Below are 17,675 nucleotides of genomic sequence, written 5' to 3'. Positions count from 1 at the left end.
TCTTAAAAATAACGAACGGAGAGAATAATGAGATCGTCTAGCCTGATGACGTCTTTCATATTCCTTGATCGGATCAGACTGGGAACCTATCATTTCTCAAGTTCCAGATTTTATTTTTGTTTCTCAAATCTGTCATGTTTTCCTTAAACCACCTAAGTGTGAAGAAGAAAACGTGATGTAGGGGGAAAGCTCCCTCACTGAGGCACTCCAGTTTCTCCCTTCTCTAAATCTTCAGTCCAAAGAGGACTGTGAAGCAGAATCCCGAGAAAGGAATCCTGGCCTTCCCTTTCCTCCTGTCCTGTTCTCTGAGCAGACCTTCCAACGACTGCTATTACAGTTTTCCTAACTCTCTCAGCCTTAAAGCACTTGTCGCCAAGTCTGACCACCTGAGATTAATCCCATGGGGCCCGCGCGGTGTAAGGAAAGAACTGATTCCTAAAAGCTGTCCTACACAGACAAAAATAAATAACCGTAAAAAAATAATTAAAAGATGTCCATTAAGAAATCCCTAGCATCCCTAACGTTCCTCATTCCGTTTCCTGGCAAGTCTGACATCGCAAGCACACACTCTAACTCTGCCCCCTCCACGAGGGACCTCGGGTGTCCCTAGACTCCCAGGCCTGAGAATAGCCAAAAGGATGAGCCTCTGAGGTAGCTGTCGAGGCGATCCCTCCGCAGCGGACAGCGACACACTCTGGCGCCTCAACTCTGCTTCTCTCCGGATCCGTCACGCTGGACCCCATCTGCAACTCGCCAAGTCCTCGCGACCGAGCCGCCCCTCGGGAGCCCCGGCTCCCGGGGTCTGCGTTTCTTGGGCGGAGCCGAGTGAAAGGTTTCTCTGGACCACCGCCCCAGCGGGCCCGTTACATCACTGACGCGCGATCCGATCCCCTCCTGGCGGGCTGGGGATTCTCCCGGGACTCCCGCCAGCGCCAATCAGGTCTCTAGGCACCTGCCCCCATCCCCGGCCACCTGGAGGAGCTGGGAGGCTCCGGGCTGGGTAGCCGGCCAGCCGACTCGGAGCCGGGGCGGGCGGAGCGGCCTCACGTGGGCCGGCCCGGCCACCGGCGCCGGGAGGAAGGCGCGCAGAGCCCGGGGCAGCGCCTCCGGAGAGCCACGGAGGAGAGCGGCAGCCCGGGCCGGGGAACCCACGAGACGGTTACCCGCGCGGAGGGCGCGGGACGGCGCGGCGGACGGACCGCAGGGCTCCCGCTGTGGATGTGCCCGGCGCCGGAGCGCTGTCGAGGGCGCCCGAACACCCAGGTAGGCGCCTCCCTGAGCGGCCCCGCGCGGCGCGCCGCGCCCCGGCTTCGCGCCCTGCGTCCTCCTGGCTCCGGGCAGCGTTCGGCGGCCGCGGGTCTCCGGAGCCCCTCGCCTCCACCGGTCCCCGCCCATCAGCCCCGCGCCCCTTGCCCGGCTCCGGCCGGCTTTCTCGGGGACTCCGCGGCTGAGCCTTGGTGCTGGCGACCCTCTGGGCATAGGGTGCTACCCGGGATCTCCTAGGCACGGGGACCCAGCGACGGTGGGTGCGGGGGGCTGGAGGGCGCTGCCCTGCCCGTTGGCAGCCGTCGGTTGATGTGTCCAGGTTCCAGCGAGCTTGCTAGGAATTTTCCTGAAGTTTTGCGAAATAATGAGGGCAGAGGTGCTTCTGTGGCTTCCAGGGGCGGAGTGTGTGGGCGCGGGAACCGAAGGGAGTTCGGGGACAGGCGCCTTTGCCTCCCTCCGGGTCAAGAGCAGCCAGAGGTACCTGGCTCCCTGGCGGGTCCATTGCCGGCTTTGCTCCCGAGTCCCCGGACCCTGTGTCACCCGCAAGGAAGCTTCTGAGCCGCACCGAGGCTTGACCCAAATAGAAAGCAGGGACGGAGGGACAAGGGCTTGGAGTCTGTCTGCTGCCGGGTTCTGGTCACTCAGAGCTTTGCTGGTGCACATCGTTATTTCAGAAGACTCCCTGGACGGGTGGCGTCCTCAAGAGCCCCGGGACTCAGAAGGCAAAGAGGAATGAGACCCTAGACTGCTTTCAGCTCTTTTGATTTTCATGGGGGGGGGAGGGGCATCGTTTTTGTTTGTTTCGGTGTTTTTGTTGGGTTTTTTTTTTTGGGGGGGGGGTGTCTCACCGGGACCTTCCTTTTCTCTACATGGACTTGTGGGGCTTCTTAACAAGTTTGATGTGTCAGGCATTCAGTCTCTGAGCTTTTCCATTCTGGGTAGCAGACCCTCTCCCAGTCCAGGACAGAAACTGGGGTCCTCTCAAGCAGACTGAGGGCTGGTTCCAGGGAGGCAGCCATGTAACTGGCAGGGATTGATGTCTGCCGGGGCGGGGGTGTCTCTGTGTGCTGCCCGTGTCAGAGCCAGTGCCAGGGGATACAGTTCCATACACAATAGGAGACAGTACGAGGGGCCGACAGTGAGAGACAACATATTGCACATTCGCTCTGCTGAAGATTTCCTGGGGTTTGCAGTCTTTGGAGAAAAGGCAGCCCCTTTCCATACCGAGGAAGTTTCTGGGAGCCACAGACGTTTTGATCCTGTCTCTTTCAGACGGGCCAGAGGTGAACCAAAGGGGAGAAAGAACAAAGGCACACTCTGATAAACAGTGACACTTCCCCAGCTCCCATGCAGGGAGGACGGAGCTCGCGTACGGAGACAGGTCCCATTGGTATCCCGAGAAAACAAGAGCGGTTTTCTGATGGTTCAAATGTGCATTAGGCAAATCAGCAGCAGCTCTCCTCTCCCATCCCCACTCACTCCGGGAACATGCTCATAATTTCCACCATCCTAGGGGATGAGAGGAGATGCTGTCTGCCTGAATGGAAAAGTTCTGAGTCCTGGGAGGAGAGGGTTATCAGCGCAAATGGAAGCCCTGGCTCTGGGCGATGCTGCCAAAACTGGAGATTTACCATTGGCAACCTCTTCAGAACTAATATCCTGAAAAGGCGGACACGGAGGAGTGTGTTGCTGATGAGAGAGCATTGCTGGCGTGTGGCCTGCTCCTCTGTCATTGAAGAGGAGCCCTGTCCTTTGCGTGTGACAGCCACAAAGGACTCTAGCAACCAGGAAGCAAGGCCCAGGGACAAGCTGGCCCAAAGTAGAGTTTAGTGACGTACTTTAGGCTGTGTAGGAAGCTGAGGGGCTCAGAGCAGGAGCTGGGTGTGCTCTGGCTGGCCATCTGATCCTGGCTAGGGAGAGAGAGGTCCTCTGTGAAAAGGATCCAGCGGGTTAACTCTGACCTGGAGGGTATCAACCCTGAGGAAAGCCACTACCAATTAAGCACCGTTATGAAGTGTCTTCTGTGTGCCAGCTGCAGGGCATCGCAAAATCAATATTACCTCCCTTCTTAATGTAAGGAGACCGAATGTGGAAGGCATAGAACAATTTGTGAAGATCATAAAGCTAGTGGCAGAGCTGTGCCTGGAGCCCAAACCCTCAGATTCCAATACCACCCCACCCCTGTCCTGCTGCAGGACCACATTTCTCTCTAATACCCTGTGGTACCCCAAATCCCAAACCCAGAACCATTGACCCATCGTGAGTAAACACTCTTTTTCACAGATCGGTCCATGTGTTTCCATTAGACATCAGGGAAAAGTGCTGGTCAAGGAAAACCAGAAGTTGTTCCCTGGCTTTAATATGCAAAGTGCAGTAACATAGACCCCACCCCCTTCATTTAGCAAACAGTGAAAAGACTGATTAGGGGCTCATGGGGTTCTGGGTAGACAGGCTCTCTCATAGGTTCCTGGAAGGAACGTCAAGTGGTTCAACCTCTTTGAAGACATTTTGGAAATGCCCAACCAGATGAAAACTTCCTGGCCCATCTGCCCCCGCTGATTCCATTTTTTAGGGATTTAACTTGCTGCCTGCTATACTTGCACATGAACACAAAGACATGAGTACATCATAGCGTTATTTGAACTATGAGAGGAAAGCCTGTGTGTTCATCAGAAGGGAGCTTGTTGAATATTTCATCCTACTTCCGAGTAGTCAAGCAACTGTCCTACTCATCTACAGGAAGAGAATTGGGAAATTTTCTATATAATGGATGGGAATGTTTTCCAAGGAGAAAATAAGATGTACAGAATGTTACACTGTAGTATAAAAGAGAGGGCTAAAGATAGACACGGAGGCTAACAATAGCTCTTGACCCTGGGACTGACGGGCCTGTGAACCCTTTGTTTCTTTTGAATTTGAACCATGTAAAGTTTCAGAAAATCCCCTTTCCCTGCCCTGTGCCTGCCCTGCTCCCTCAAGCACTTCTCCAGCTGAAGGCTTAGCGATGCCTCCCTCTTCCTTTGTGATGTTCAGAAGATTTCTTTGGATTAAAGCCAAGGGACACAGGGCTGTCCAGAATTCCTTTGAAATATGCAGGGTTGTGCTTAGAAAGCTGGGAAGAAGAGTTGCCTTTGGACAGGAGGCTGTCTGAGCTGTGTAGACAAGGTCTGCTCGGCTAGCCATGAAGACAATCTGAATAAACCGGACTGTCTCTCTTCTCATTGTCTCGCTGTTATCACAGGACCGGGGATTGGATAGCAATCCTTGGTAAAGGACCAAGACAAGTGCAGTGACATCGGGAGATATGCAGATCTGTTTCTGGGGGTTGCATTTGGACCCGAGAGGAGGGGACCATATTTGAAAGTAGGTATCTTAGTCAACGTTCTATTGCTGTGAAGAGACGCCATGACAATTGGCAACTCTTATAAAGAAAACATTTAATTGGGGCTGGCCTACCGTTTTAGAGGCTCAGTCCATTATCAGCATGGTGGGAAGCACGGCAGAATGCAGGCAGACATGGTGCTGGAGGAGGGGCTGAGAATTCTACATCTGAATCCTCAGGCAGCAGGAACAGAGACCTGGACCTGGCTTTGGCTTCTGAAACCTCGAAGCCTGCCCCCAGTGACACACTTCCTCCAACAAGGCCACACCTACCCCAACAAGGCCACATCTCCTAGTCCTTTTAAATAGTGCCATTTCCAAAAGCATCCAAATATGTGAGCCACTGGGGGCCTTCCCTATTCAAACCACCACAACAGGTTTGAAAAATTATTCTGGGGTTGAGCTGGCCAGGCAGCGCAGTAAAGAGCACTTGCTGTTCTTCCGGAAGGACCAGTTTTTGTCCCAGGTGCAGCAGATCACCTGTAACGCTAGCCCCAGAGGACCTCATGCCCTCTTCTGGCCTCTGTGGGCACTTGCACTCTCATGGCATACACTCACACAGACACAATAATGAGGGATTAAAAATTAATTAACAAGAAAATCATTCTGGAGTCTCGGGTTACATTGCCCTCAGAGCATATGAGCAGGAAGTTTTCACTGCATTAAGTACGGTCTGCTGAGATGCCCCACTGATTACTTTTCATCAGCGAAGATGCCCAGTTTCCTCCCTTGCCCCTAAGAATTCTTATCCCCTGGCAACCCAGACTAGAAGTCACGAATGCAGAGGGGATGGCGATGGGATGTTAGATACAGTCCTCCCCTTTCGGTGCAGGGTTGGCTACTGAATACCAGAAAGACTCTCTTCCAGCCACAAGATGGGGTCTCTAGTTTTCACTGGGATCTTTCCAGGTCACCAGCCACTCTGCTCACCCTGCGATATTTGCCCTCTTGAACCTGGATGTGTGAGAGCTCAGACGCTTCCCCATGAAACAACAAGGCTTTCTGCTACCCCTTCACAGACCTCATGTTCTCTGTACAGTAATTTGCAAGGTAGATATGTCAGCATCACCTGGGTGCATACTGACCTGCTTTGGATTATAACCAGATGTGGCTGGGGCTCACATGCTTTGATGCTTGGAATCATTGCAACATGTGTAAGTCTGTACAAATCACAGGGCAGGGACAAAGGAAGCCGTCTGTATTCTTGGTTAGAATCCCACCTCTCTTCAGTCTCTGTGTATATATAAAGGATAGGACTGAGTCAGCCCGTGATGTCCCCCAGGGAATGGTGATTGTCATTGCTTTGGTTCAGATACCAGTGGTATGGAATCTGTGTCTGTACCAAGGAGAAAGGTCAGCACAAGTATGCCTTGGGCCTCAGGTCTGGGCTGGGAATCTGACTGATGTTTTGAAGAAATAGTCCAAGGCTTCTTAAGAGACTTGCTCTCATGTAGCTTATTGGTGAGAACTCACCTCTGACTTCGTCCCACTTCAGAAAGAAATCGCTTGAGTTTTTCCCCAAATAAATTCTTAAATACACAGGGCAATTGCTTTTTTGATGTCCTGTGGTTGCCTATGGAGGTGGTAGCAAGAAGCTGGCCCGGGCTCTCGGCCAAGGCTGCTAGAATTCATCCATCAAGGGGAAAGCCAGAAAGCCCACTAAGTTTAAAAAGGAGAAAAAAGATGCTTACATAGCAGACTGGTGGAAAATGATAAGTCAACTCTCTTGAATTCGGAAAACACATATTTCTCAAGGTTCTGGGAAATCGGAGCCAAGCAAGGTATGGTCCATAGATTCTAGATATCTGCAAGGCAGTATGGGTAAGGGCTGTTCATGTCACCAGCAAAAATGCTAAGTAGAGAACCAGGTGACAATGCTGTCAGGGGCAGAAGCCCTAAGTGAGTCAGAGGCTGGTCAAATGACTGACAGGTGATTAAGGTCCTTTGGAAGTGACCCTTGAAGTAGACCTAAGTAATAGAGTGATTTTGATTGAAAAGCCCAAGGAAAAAAGGCAGAGCCAAGAGAATAGCTTGGGCAAGGCACAAGGTTACAACATGAAGAAACATGAATATAATCACATTATTTACACAACTTCTGTCACAGACAGAATACATGGCCTGTTTCTATTTCTTTTCTTCTTTCCTTCTTTACTCCTCCCTTCCTCTCCTCTCTTCTCCTCTTCTCTCCCTTCCTCTTCTTTCACTTCTTTCTCTCTTTTCTTCTTTCCATTGGTGCCCAAGGCTTCTCATAGGCTAGTAAAGTGTTCCACTATTGAATCCTATCTGTAGCTTAGTTAAAAAATTTATATAGTGGAACAGTTTATATCCCCACAGATCAATCATTATGTGTGCACATATATTCGAGGTGTGTACGTTAAAAGCAATATGTCTTGGTGATACTTACAGATACTACAAGTGAAATGCCCTGGACCTGTCAGGCTACCATGATTTATAGAAGGTGAGCTTGACTTGAAAAACAACAGCAGATGGTATTTTTCCATATGGTATAAGACCTTATGGTGAAGACCGCCATGTCTGCTGTCCAGGCTGCTGTGTCTCAATGGGTTGTTCAGTGGGGATCCTGGGCATGGGAAAAGGAAAAAGTCAATCTCACCATTTCGTTCATTTCTTCATTTGTTTACTCAGGTGTCAACAAAGTGACTTTTGCATGTGATACAAGTTGGTAGGCTGATTACGAAGGGAGAGGAAGAGGGGATGGGGGTGGCCGTGGTCTCTGTACCATTCGGGGGCACATAGCACATGGGCAAGATCACAGGGGGTGTTAAATGCCACAGTGGAACTGGGGACAAAGGACTGCCTGAAAAGATAATTTGTGCTTAATAAGGACTGGCTTCTAAAAACGAATGAACAACATGATAAACAGTAGCAGACACTGCAAAGAGAACAAATTAGAGGACCAAAAATATTCCTTCGGATTTGGCCAGAGGGGCTCAGAATTTGTTCATATAATGAAACCCAGGAAAATCATGGTTCTTTTTGGAGGAGAACTATGAGATATTCATACATTACAATTACTGAAAACATAATTTGAAACTACATAGGAGAACATTCAGATTCTGCTATAGGTACCAGCTGTCAAGAAAACTCATGAAACAAAAACATTAGGTTAAAAATATTCTATCAGCCCACTCTTTTCCTAGGAATTGGGCAGGAAACTACCCAAATTCTATTTTAGTGCAGGAAACCCTTACACCAGCTCATAGAACACCAGGACTCCAAGGAAGTATTGGCATTTGAAGATTGTTGATCATTTTAGCAAGGACAATTTCAGCAAAGTAATGAGGCTGGAAGCCAGATGGGATTAGACTGAAAAGCGAGCATTGCATTTTCAAGATACTAGCAAGGATTTATCAAATGTCCCCAGGATGCCCTGGTGAGACATCTAGTGTCCCAGTTCTCGTGAGGCTTGGAGTTGTTCAGAAGAAACAAACTGATCACTAAAGAAACATAAAGAGATGCTGTGATTAAAGCTATAGACTGGTGAGAGGCATTGCAAGCATTTAATATTGATGGTGTATCTGGGAGGAGGGAGGGAGGTTAGTAGGGAGAAGAGCTCAGAAGCTGGAAGAGGACACTCCGGGAAGGAGCAAAGGCCACCCTTAGAGAGAGCATGGCATCTGAGGTACTGAGGGCAACGTGGCTGTAGAGTTCAGAGACTGAGGGAGCATTCTACAAGGCAAGCAGCAGACAAGAGGAGGAAGAACACGGAGTCCTACTCACGTTAAGGATTTTGAAGGACTAAGCAGCAGGGCAACTAAAATGATTGACCTTGATAATCAGCTTCATCATACTGAGAAGGGAGGATGGCATTTCCAGAGAGTCTTAACTAAGGGCAAGAAGACACATCCTGACTGTGAATAACACCATCTGAGGCTCGGAGCTTGGGTGGAATAAGAGGAGCAAAAAGAGAAAGCCTGCGAGAGCAGGTTCTCGCCTCCTCCTCCCCCTCCCCCGCTTCCAGCTGCACTGAGGTGAGCCGCTCTTCTACCACAGCTTCCCGTAGACGGGCTGAGACCTCTGAAATGCTGAGCTCCAGTGAACTTTTCTTCCCCTGAAGTTGACTCTCTCAGGTATTTGTCACAGCAGCAAAATGTCTGTCAAGCAGTGTCAGACAGTGACACAATCAACATTTCTGTCTTTTAAAGGGTTGTTCTGGTGGCTGGGCGATGACTCAGAGAGCAAAGCACTTGCTGTGTGAATGTGAGAACTTGCGGTAGGATCCCCAGGACGCACCACGCTGGACACGGCAGTGAGTCTGCAAGGTGGGGTGCAGGGCCAGGAGGACCCTCAGAAGCTTCCAGCCCGGCAACCCTGGCGTCTCCCCTGGCGAAGAGACCCCCACACATGAGAATACACGTATGGGCACACACTGCATACTTACCGAACGTGACAGCACGAGGCCCAGCCAGAGCCTTTAGGGAAGAAAGAGAAACAAAAGGCATTCAAGTGGGGAAGAAAGGAGTAAAACTGTCCCTATTTAGAGAAAAACCCTCCTGAGGTCACAAAAAAAAATGTTAGCATTAGCCAGAGAAATTGTTAACACACAAGTTATAAAATCAACAACGCATTCCTTCACTGTGTGTATGTGTGCATGTGTGAGTGTGTGGTATATGAATAAGTGTGCATGTACACATAGACATGATCACCTCTGTGTGCACATATGCAGGCCAGAAGTCATTACTAGATTTCTATTACTCTCCGCCTGTTTTGTTGTCGTTGTTGTTTAAGATTTATTTCTTTATTATTTTTACAGTATTCTGCCTGCATGTGCGTCTGCAGGCCAGAAGAGGGCATCAGATCTTGTTATCAGATGGTTGTGAGCCACCATGTGGTTGCTGGGAATTGAACTCAGGACCTTTGGAAGAGCAGCCAGTGCTCTTAACCTCTGAGCCATCTCTCCAGTCCATCTGCTTGTTTTTTTAGACAGTCTCTCACTGGATCCAGACCTTGATAATCAAGCAACTTGATGGTCCACAACTGCCAGGAACCTCCTGCCTCCTCACTAGCCCCAGTGCTGGAGCTATAGACCTGAACCTCTGAGCCTTGTTACATGTGGGCTGGGAATCTGAATTCTAGTCTTCATGGCAGCAGGTGCTTCTCCCCATGTCCCCAACCCCAGGTGCATTTCTATACACCAACCATCTAGCCATCTGATTAGGACAACAGTCACACTTACACACATACACACACAGAGCTCAAGAATAAGTAAAATTAACAAAGGAAGAGGAGAAACTTGTACACTAAAAAGTACAAAGCCTTGATTAAAGGAGGCACAATCAAATGGAAGGCTGTCCCTTATTCACAGATTAGAAGGTTTAATGTTGCTAAAATGCAGTTCAGCTTTGCTGATTTTCTAATTAGTGTCTTCGCTGATTCATTGATTAGTTCTAACATTATTTCTTTCTGAAGCCTTTAGGGCTTTGTATGCTTACCATGTTACCTATAAATAGTGACAGTTTTACTCCTTTCTTTCTCTGTTAAAACCCTAATGGAATTTTTTATAGAAATCCAAAACAGGGGAACAGGAAGGTGGTGTCACAAGCCTTTAATCCCAGCGCTCAGGAGGCAGAGGCAGATGCATTTCTGTGAGTTCAAGGCCAGCCTGTTCTGCTGAGCTAGTTTCAGGACAACCAAGGCTACACAAAGAAACCCTGTCTTGGGTAAAAAGGAAGGAAGGAAGGAAGGAAGGAAGGAAAGAAGGAAGGAAAGGAGGAAGGGAGGTAGAGGGAGGGAGGAAGGAAAAAGAAGAAAGAAATGCAAACAGGGAGCAGCAAGAAGACTCAGCAGGTGGAGGCACTTGCCACTGGGCCTGGTGCTCTGAGTTTGATACCTGGGATCCATATATGATGGAGGAAGAGACCCAATTCCCAAAGGTTGTCCCCTGACCTCCACACATGCACCGTGTTACACAATCCCCCAGCCCATACACAGAATAAATACATACAATCATACATAAATAATACGTGTAATTTAAAAGATTTTAAATATACAATATAATCTTAAAATCCATAGAGAACCATAAAATTCCTCAAATATATACAAAATGGTCTTGAGCAGCCCAAAGCCAAAGGCACCACAATCCTGCTGTCAAAATATATTACAAATCTACACTAATCACAATAGATTGGAATGAAATAAAGACACAAATTTTCAGAGCAGAATTTAAGTTTCTAAATATACCCACTTTTGTATGTTTAATTCATCTCCACAATAACACCAAAAATATACATTGGGCGAAGGGCAATCTCTTCAATATGTAGTATGAAAAAAAAATCCATGCACATGAAAGAGAAAAATAAACCCGTATCTGCCATCACGCATAAGAAAACCCAACTCCGAGTACATTGCAGTTTTACACGTGAGGGCGGGCCTCACAATTAGCATTCCAGCCATCACGTTTTAAAAAGCCAGGGGGAAGTAATCCAATTTAGTGGTAAGGTTATAAACGAAAGGGCCATTTGCAGTGAGAGATTCCTGAAAGATGGGTGGGCAGCGTGGAATTTCTGATGGAGGAACTGTTCTCTGAAGGAATGGGACTCCTCTCCCTGTGTCGGCAGAAGAACTAGGCAAAGAGCATCCCTCATCCCAGGGTACCAAGACGGAGCAACAGATGAAGTTTCTGTGCAGTGTCATCATCTGATGAAGAGAGAGCAGCCAAAGGAGAGGCCACTGGTGTGAGGGGGATTCAGGGAAGAGAGGAAGGGTGACAATGAGGACACGTTGCACATGTCAGCTGCGTGACATTGGGCCTACTTCCCAATCTTTGGAACAAGACTGATGACCATGCAAACCCCCCACACACACACACAAACACACACACACACATCAGAATTGTGGCTGACACAGATTAAGTGACCAACTAATAAACGATGTTGCTTTCACTATCCTCCTCACTGTCAGGGGCTAGCGCAGTGCTGAGCACATAATTGGTTTTAATTTAAAATATTCACTAATTCTCTCAGGCGCTTAGTATCCTAGAAGTAGTCCGACACCACTGAACCACCCACCACGCTCTTTTCTCTCTACGCACTCGGAGGCCTTTCTTCTGTGGTGCTGAGGGATTTGTATGTGCTGTTTAGCCAGGGCCGATTCTATTAGGAGATTTAATCATACGGGCGCTGAGCCAGGGTAAGAAGAGATTCAATTAATTCCAGTGCTCAATCTCTTTGGACCTCTCATGAATAGAGGACAAGCCATCTCTGGAACCCATTCCTTTATTCCTTTCATAATGTTTATTGAAGCCACTTTGAGCCAGGCCTGCAAATGGGGCCAAGGCACAAAGACCGAATGGGAATGCTTCCCGCCCTCATGCTACGAGTCTGATAAGGAAAATGTTGCAATGGCTGCCTCACACGGCTCTGGGGGAGCCCAGGAGAAAGAGCCCCTAGCTGTACCTGGACTAGACAGCAAAGGCTTCTGGGACAGGGTGGGGAAACTGGTGTTTGAACTGGAACCTAAGATATCTTTGTAGATAGGCAGAAAACAGCCTTTCCGGGCAGAGAGGCCCTAGGATTAGATGCCAAGGGAGGCCTGGACCTGTGTGTAGTCTGGTCATGTCGGGGCACGGAATGTCGGCTTAGAGGGATATGAGAATAGATGGCTGCTAGGCTAAGGACTAATATGCCTCGATCCTTGAGGAGATCTGGGGCCAACGTTAAGTTCTGAGCTGGGGCCCCATCCTCCCTGGCTTTTCTGTGAGAAAGTTCTCTCTTACAGAGAGTGGAGGAGCAGTTTGGGTACAGGAGCTGCGTAGGATGGGGTGGGGTGGGCATATGATGAGAGAGTGATTGTCAGCGGACCTCAATGGAAGTCCAGGCATGGGTTGACCAGGACACAGTTCCAGGGAAACAAATCTTAATTATGACCTTAGAGTGGGTGAGTAAAATGTAAAAGGCAGCCATTGGTATCAAAGGGACTGTGGGACCCAAAGCAGGGTGTTAAGGAAACAATTTCTCTCTGTGTTAAAGTTTTCCAGAATGAAGGGGAGGCAGATGCTGAAATCCTTTGTGAGGAAGAGTCAATGATAGGATATATCAAGAGATAACAAACAGCATGGGCTGTTTGATGATGGAATTAGAACACTCTTGACTTCAGTTCTGAAAAACAGAAGAGATTCATGCAAGATTTAAACGGTTGCCTCTTGTTTCCAAGATGAAACCACCATTACAAAATAGTTAGGCCGCAAGCCCACAATGCCACAACACTGAGTGATGCTTCGTTACTACATAAACTTGCAGATGGTTGCCCCCAAATTTAAGATCTTTAAAGACTGGCTGTATGTGGTGGTGCACACCTTTAGTCTTAGCACTTGGCCTTCCAAGATCTAAGATCTCGGAGGCAAGATCTCTGTGTTTGAGACCAGCCTGCTCTGCATAATGAGTTCCAAGACAAGCCAGGGCTGTGTAGAGAGACCCTGTCTCAAACTAACTAACAAAAAGATGGTAACATCATAACCCATGATAACATCCTAGCAGAGTGCATTTCCCAGGATGCTCAGGAACATTACCAATGTCTTTGCCGAGGCTGCACTGACCCACAGCACATCTCCTAACAATGGCAGTAGAATTAGGTGACTAGTGTCCTTCATCCCACAATATGAGCTAGCTCTTAGCAGATGGGTGCCATAGCTGCCTCGTATCTTTTGGGGGCATATAGCCCATGGCCACTGCTGTTCTGGAAACACTGGAGATTCTAGACACGTGATCCATGCCCTCAAAGAACGCTAAGTACAATTATAAAATCCAGACGGCTACACCTGAAACAATGAAGGACAGTAGGTGCCTTACGTAGCTTAATGGGCAGAGTTGGGTACCGACAGTTTATAAAATACGTAGATAGCAACTATCTAGTCATGAGTTAATGAGCCAAATGAAGACAATGGCATTTAAGAACAGAGAAGAAAGGGTCTGTTCCATCCACATGCTGAAAAATTGGTTTCCCCGGGGGCATCATTGGGAGCTGGTAAAACCTCAAGGATTTTACTTGTACTTCACTGACAGCCTATTGGACAACACAAAGTCCTTATGTTGTTAGGAATGTACCAGTCAAGACGGTTTGGGGGCAGTGATCTCTTGGCTTTTTGCTGTAAAGGAAACAGAAGCATTCCCTGTCATTGCCTTCTGACAACCTCACCAGAGGCCCAAAGCAGCAGATCACCCTGGCCTTGGCCTGGAAGCTTCAGACCTGTGAAATAAACTCTGCCACTTTGTAAATTTCATGCACTTCACTACAGTAACATGAATCTGAGTGACGTGCTCAGAAAAATGTGCAGAACTCGATGATTGGACTTTAGAGAAGAGGTAGATAATGGATGAGCCTCAGGTTTCTGGGCTTTGAGGCTTTGGATGATGAAGGAAGAGAAAAATAAGGGAAATTTACATTGGAAAAGAGAACAAGTTTTGAACCACTTTTTTTTAAGGTTTATTATTTATACAGTGTTCTGCCTGCATGAGCGCCTCAGGGCAGCAGAGGGCAGCAGATCTTACTATAGATGGTTGTGAGCCACCATGTGGTTTCTGGGAATTGAACTCAGGACCCTTGGAAGAGCAAACAGTGCTCTTAACCGCCGAGTTATCTCTCCAGACGTGTATTGGTGATTCCTATGAGACATCTAAGGATATAATGTTTTGAGAGCCACAAGTCGGGAACTCAAGGATGAACCATGTAAGTGCCCGAGGTAGACGTGGTGGGACAAGGGCAGAAACCTGGGGAAAAACCCGTGTTTATGAGCACAATGGTGGAGTCAGGAGGGACCGGCCTGTTAGCCAAGCGTAAATGAAATCGGGAGAGGCTGTGCCGTGAGAGGTTTAAGAGAAAAATTCGGGATAATTTTCGAGGAGGAACTGGTCAACAGCAGAGAGTTTAGGAGAGGTCACTGAACACTTTCTGCAGAAGCAGTTTCAGAGTAGCAGGCAGGAGCTGGAAGGCAGGTCTCGGCAAGCCCAGAATGAGTACGGTGTGAGAAGGCAGAGGCAGAAGAAATAAATGTGAGAGGTGTTTGGCTGGGAATGGGCAGGGAAGTGCAGCAGGGCTGAGTCGGGCTGTTGCAGGAGTGTGGGAACTCCAAGGGTAGATATTCCTCGCAGATTTGCCCTGGAGGAGAAGAGAGATGGTTAGGGCTGTAGCAGCGTGTGGGAGCAATGAACTGTTTCAAAGAGTGACAGAAACTTGATAGTTCCCATGAGCTGAAAGGACAGAGCCAAGACGGAAGAGAAGGAAGAGGCAGAGGTAACAGTCCATGGAGTGCAGACTGTAGGGTAGGAAATAGACCTAGACCATGAGTGGGACTTGGATGAGCCAGGAAAACCTTTTGGCCTTTATTTTCCTTTAAGTGATTTATTTTTATCTTATGTTTATTGGTGGTTTGTATATACGTGTATCTGTGTGTCGGGGGGATGCTGGATCACCTGGAAATGGAGTTACAGACAGTTGTAATCTGCCAGGTAGGTGCTGGTTGTTGAACCAGGGTCCATCTGGAAGAGCAGCCAGTGCTCTAAACCGCTGAGCCATCTCTCCAGCCCCCCTTTCAGACTCTATATGGGATGTTTAAGATGAGGCCTTGGGTAATCCCAGGTAAAGATAGTTAGGCTAGGAATGGGGCAGCAAGCCGAGGAAGCTTCCTCTTGATGCTGTTAGTTTCCTCCAGGACAGAGACAATGTTGTTTGCTAAGAGTGAAGAGGGTGGAGTGATATGAGAGAAGCAAGACAAAGGTTTGGAGCGGTCCCTAAGGAGGAGGAGAGTATTGTAGACTCAAGGTTGCAGGGCCAAGCGACTGGACAATGCTGATCGTTTTGACAGAAATGGGAGTTGTTACTTTGGGGGAAAAAATGTCAGCTGTGTTTTTAAGCCTGTTACATACAGGACAGTGGCAGAAAATCCATGTGAACAACTCCAACAGGTATCAAGAACATCTCAAGGGAGCGTGGCAGCTAAAAAGCCAGCATCTTCTTCCACCTCCAGCCTCACCAACAGTGTTTGGCTGCGGAGTAGAACATGGGGTCACTGCTGCAGACACAGGGTGGTGAATCGGAGGTGCTCATAGACTGTGCTCACAGGCTTAGACGGTGAGGTTATGGCATTTCTGAAGCTTTGTTGAAAGGCCATGTAGAAAAGGTAGATCCAGTTACTTCACAGAATTTCCAAGCACAAATGAAAAGGTGTTTTTTTTTTTTAAATTATATGTTATATCTTTGTTTACTTTGAGTGGCTATTTTGCCTTACATGTATGTGTCTCTGTTTATTATGTGAGTGCCTTGCCCCTGTGGAGGTCAGAAGAGGGTATCCCCTAAAGCAGGAGTTACAGTTACACTGTGTGGGTGGTGGGACTTGAAATCTGGTCTTCTCCAAGAGCAGCCAGTGCTCTTAAGCACTGAAATATCTCTTCAGCCCCACAAATGAAGATTTTTTTTTAAATCTAACTTAAGACATTTTACTATAGTATTTGAGAGGAAGAGACTCTTGGAAACAGGCCTGGTTTACTTAGGGCTATGTACTTATTGCTATGATGAAAACCATGACCAAAGAACCTTAGGGAAGAGAGAGTTTATTTGGCTCATGCTTCCACACTGTAGTCTATTATTGAAGGAAGTCAGGACAGGGACTCAAAGAGGACAGGAACCGACGAAGAGGCCATGGAGGAGTGCTGCTTGCTCTAAGTGGCTCACTCAACATGTTTTCTTATAGAAGCCAGGACCACCGGCCCAGGGATGGCCCCACCCACAATGGGTTGGGCCCTCCCCCATCAATCACTAATTATGAAAGTGCTCTCCGGGTTTACCTACAGCCCCTTCTTATGGAGACATTCTCTCAGGTGAGACTCCCTGCTCTCTGGTAACTCTAGCTTACTTCAAGTTGGTGTAAAACTAGCCAGGACAAGGCCTTTTACAGTTTAAGTGAAAAAAGGAAAGAAAATAATCTAAAGCTGCCCACCCCTCACTTTTGTCTTAGTTCCATCTTTATATCTGCTCATGCATCTACTGTACTTCATAGGCTCTCTGTGTTTCCCTTGAGTGTGAGTGTGACAGGCTAGCACTTCATACTAGGCTAGCCCATCTCTAACATCACAGGCACTAGGCCCCATTCTTTCCTTCTTTCCTGGTCCCTGTCTAGCCATCTATCCACTCAGGATTGACCGGTAACAGGTAGGGCCATGCACACTGAGAAGGTTCTTAACTATGTTCTTCTCAGATGACAGAAGACATCCCAGAGTTCCGTGAGCCCTCCACTCCCAGGCTGCCTCACTTCCAAACTTAGGTTGCCCAGAATTCCCCTGAAGTCCACTAGGGGTGATGCCTAGCCCTTGCCGTTGGCATCGGCTCTGACTGAGAATGACTTGTTTCATATCTACCACTACTCAGCTACATATCAGCTACATGTCAGGCACAGGGCCAGTGCTGGAGACACGTTGGAGACAGGGAAGGAACGTGTTGTCTAGAGCTGGGTCCGCACTCTGTCACTGTTGATAACTGATCACTTGTTAGTTAGGTGCACTGTAGAATGTCGCACTGTAGAATGTCTGACAGCACCTTTGACCTGTTCCCGCTAGATGCCTGCAGTACACGCCCCACGGTGACAACCAGAAGTGGTTCCGATTTCCAATTATGTCCTGGGGGGGGGGGGGGAGGCGTGTGTAAAATCATTGCCCCATAGTTAAGAGGGTAGGATGATCAAACATAACCTAAAAATAAAACCACTTATTTAGCATAAAGATGCTGTGATGGAAAAAAACAGGTACCATGACCATGAAGCAAGGCCTCATCAATGACATAACACGGAAGCAGAGACCTGAGGGAGAGCAAAGAGCCAGTTACTTGGGGGTGAGGTGATCCCAAGGCAAGAAAAGACTTCAGTTATAGAGAGATCAGAAATAAAGATCATGGCTGGGACATAAAAACCACAGGAGGGAAAAAAAAAAAAAAAAAACAGTACAAAGGGCTAGTGGGTAGAAAACTTGCCTAGCAGACACACAGTCCTGGGTTCGAGGCCAGGACCACATACCCTGAATGTG

The 17,675-nt window shown here is 48.1% G+C and overlaps 1 protein-coding gene across 1 annotated transcript in view; it reads left to right on the top strand.

The window, feature by feature from the left end:
* Positions 1 to 378: 378 nt before the first annotated feature.
* Positions 379 to 17,675, top strand: part of LOC110563210 (protein FAM163A) — a 75,471-nt gene continuing 58,174 nt past the window's right edge. Inside the window, exon 1 of the mRNA XM_021660206.2 lies at positions 379 to 1,263. The gene's annotated coding sequence lies outside the window, so the exon portion shown is untranslated. The remainder of the gene's footprint in view (positions 1,264 to 17,675) is intronic.

This window comes from Meriones unguiculatus, chromosome 11 (assembly GCF_030254825.1).
Source record: "Meriones unguiculatus strain TT.TT164.6M chromosome 11, Bangor_MerUng_6.1, whole genome shotgun sequence".
Lineage (NCBI taxonomy): Eukaryota > Metazoa > Chordata > Mammalia > Rodentia > Muridae > Meriones > Meriones unguiculatus.
The sequence above is the reverse complement of the archived record's forward strand: the minus strand, read 5'-3'. Positions and strand labels throughout refer to the sequence as shown.